The following is a 3424-nucleotide window of genomic DNA, read 5'->3' as shown; positions in this document are numbered from 1 at the left end:
AAAAGGCTGGGAGACTCTCATCTCCAATTAACCACCAAAGAGCCGGAAATGGGGCTGTGGCTTACGTCGTAGAGTGCTAGCTTTGAGGGGAAAAAAAGTTTCAAAGAAACTTTTGTTTTATATGTATATATATATGTATATATATATGTATATGTATATATGTATATATATATATATATGCCCTTTTTTACATATCCTGTTTTCTTCCTCTAATGTATTTGTCATGTTTGGTGCATAAAACTGGGTAAATGGAAAGGTCGGTGTTTTAATTTCTTTAAAAAATGTAAATATTTAGTGCTACATCTTATAGCACTTTGAAATACCTCATGTTTATGAAAATAGCAGTTCAATGATTAAAAAAAAAAAAGTTGTTTCAGGGACGCGGCCCAGACCCTAAGTTCAAGCATCAAGACAGGCATCAAAACAAAACAACAACAAAGAACAAACCCTGGAGCCGTGTCTGTGATTCATTCTACCACCTTTCAGTTTCCCTATTTGTAGAACAGGGAGAGTTCTTGCCAAATGGTTCCTACCGGAAACTGGTTGGTTTCGTGGTGCTGTGCGTGTGGAGAAGGCGCCTCGGGCAGGGTTTCCAAGCGCCGTGAGCTGGGGACCAGGTGGCTGGTGAACACAGATCCCAGGGCCAGGCCACGTGGCACCTGACCCCTGTGCAGCAGACCTGCCCCCGGGGAAGCTGGGCACCCAGCCCAGCACCAGACACCCGGGCCGGCCGGTCCCTGCACAGAAGTCAGGGCTGAGTGTGTGCCTGGCACCGGCACGTGTATGACTCCTTGGTCGGCAGCCACGGCTGGGGAAGTTGGTATCTGATAGACACCGCCGGAGGCTCTGCTTTGCAGAAATGGTGAAGGAACTAAGGTCCAGTCTGTGATTCCCTCCCGGGAGAGGAGCCACCTGTGGCCCCCGGGAGGGGTGCTGGGTCCCCAGAGAGCAGGGTCCAGGCCAAGGGAAAGAGGGGGCTCTCTGCAGAGCCTGAGCCGGACCACCCCTCTGGAGGGGTCATCAGCCAGCTCAGCCGTGCCCGCCCTCCATCCGGCCCCTGGCTGGACACCGTTATTCCCCCAGGGCAGGCTGCTGTGGTGGAGGGAGGGCTTCTGGAGGGCGGTGCACTGGCCACCTCCTTCAGCCACCTGAGAGTCGCGACCTCATTAATTCAGACACAAGAAGCAAACCCAGGCAACCTTACGTGTGCTTTCCCGTAGGCTCGGTCGTCGGGGGAACTTGCTCCCTGAAATGGCGCTCCCTTGGAGTCCTTCAGGAGGGCTAGCCTGGCCTGCTCATTCTGTCCTATGCTCACAAGTGTAGCACAAAGAAATGTGCAGACAGACATACTGCCATATCCTAGCTAGATCCCAGCTGCCAGCCAGCCCTGCCTCCCCCAGGCGCAGGATGGCCCGGCTCGATCCATTCAGGCTCGGGGACACCTGCCCCGTCTGATCACGATCACCGCCTGCACTCGTGTGTGTGTGTGACAGGCACATGATGTCCAGAGGTCCTGAGGTGCAGCCAGAGGGCGATGGTGTCTGTGCAAGCCACCAAAGCCCTGGGGCCCTGCTGCATCGGGCAGAGCATGTCTATGCTCAGAGCCTCAGGGCCAGCATGGCGGGTGCTGCAGGCAGACAGAAGGCAGAGGCTTCCTCTTTCCAGGGCTGAGAAGACGCTGGATAGCCTCAGTCCTTCAAGGCTGGGATGGGGGACTGGGTCGAACTCAGTTCCCAAACCCAGAAAGAGTTCTGGTCTTGTAGGGTAGGAACTGAATCTCCAGTGTGAGCTACACTCAAGTTCAGAGGGACAATGATGTTGTGTTGGTTTCCTGTGGTTAACCCAAGGGCCAACCGCAAAGGGAAAGGGACAAAAATTGTCAGCTTGTCCTCTGTGGAGGCCGAGAGTTCAAGGCCAGTGTGTGGGGCCCCTTGATCCCCCTCCAGCCTCTGCTGGCACGTGTCTTAGCTTGGCTCTGCCTGTGCTTAAGTGGCTCCTGCCCCCCACGTCTGTGTGGCTCCCTCCTTACCCACTTTCCTCCTCTTCTACTTCTCTGTCATTGTCCCTGTTTTCCCTGTCATCGTTGTCCTCATCCTCTTCTTCATCTTTGTGGTACTGGGGGCTGTAGCCAGGCCCTTACCCGCACAGACGTGCATTTTACTACCCCCGCTGCCTTTTAATTTTGATTTTGACAGTCCTGGGGTTTGAACTAAGGATTTTGAGCCACACCCCCAATTCTCGGTGTGCTTTAGTTAAGTTTTTCAAACAGAGTCTTGAGTTGATGCCCCCATCAGCTTGGACTACCATGTGAGTTACCGGTCCCATGTAGTCGGCACACGGTGACCGGCTACTGGTGGAGATGGGGCCTTGAGGACTTTTGACCCAGTGGGCCTCCAACAACCATCTTCCCAATCTCCCAAGCAGCCAGAATCCCAGGTGTGAGCCATCACGCCGGTGAGTTTTGTTTTTGAGACAGAACCTCAGGGACCTTGCCCAGGCCGCCTTCCAATTCTTGGTCCTCTTGGCTCTGTCCCTGGGGACACCTGAGTTCCCACAACTCCAGCTGGAGGAGTGGCAGGGATTACAGGTGTGGCCAACAAGCCTGGCTTCTGTGGGTTCTTTCTTTAGGGCAGCCTTGTTGAATGAGAGGGGGCTAGCCTAAAACACTGCTGTCTTATTTCCATTATCTCAGTCATACCTACAAAGACCGTATTTCCAAATCAGGCCACACTTGGAGGCTCTAGGTGGATGTGAACTTTTAGCGGACACGATTGGATCTGGCCCGACATTAAATAGCAGAGTGCAGGGCAGCAGGTGGCCGGGAGATGGCCAAGAGCTGCGGGATGTTGGTCCAGTGGCTGGTGCAACGTTGCCTTCTGATGCCCAGCTAGAAAGGGCTGCCAGACCACCGGGCTAGCTGGCTGGCAAGCTTCCTTAGCCGATGAGGAAACGGGATCAGAGGGGTCCCAGGGCTGGCCAGAGCTGGGACCAGAACCTGGGGATGCAGAGATTCTAAGGAGCTCCCTCGGGCCTCAGGAAGCAGAGGTGCTATCTGGCTGGGAGAGCGTCGATTCTGCAGGTGGCCACCTCTCTGGAGCGTGGCTGGAGTCCTCATGGATTCATGAGGTTACTGGCAGAGACAGTCGGTGGGGACTCAGGTGAGTGAGGGGGCCACTCCTGCCTCTCCCCTCCCAGCTGCAGGGAGGGGGGGGAAATGCCCCCAAGGGGCGTGGGTGGAGAGAGAGGCCACCCTGTGTGTGTGCTCCACCCCCGTGTGCTCCACCCTAGTGTTCCACCCCCATGTACTCCGAGTGCTCCACCCCTGAGTGCTCCACCCCCATGTACTCCACCGAGTGCTCCACCCCCAGTGCTCTACCCCATGTGCTCCACCCCTTTGTGCTCCACACCAGAGTGCTCCCCCCCC

Source organism: Dipodomys ordii, unplaced genomic scaffold (assembly GCF_000151885.1).
Source record: "Dipodomys ordii isolate 6190 unplaced genomic scaffold, Dord_2.0 Scaffold18, whole genome shotgun sequence".
Classification (NCBI taxonomy): Eukaryota; Metazoa; Chordata; class Mammalia; order Rodentia; family Heteromyidae; genus Dipodomys; species Dipodomys ordii.
The sequence above is the reverse complement of the archived record's forward strand: the minus strand, read 5'-3'. Positions refer to the sequence as shown.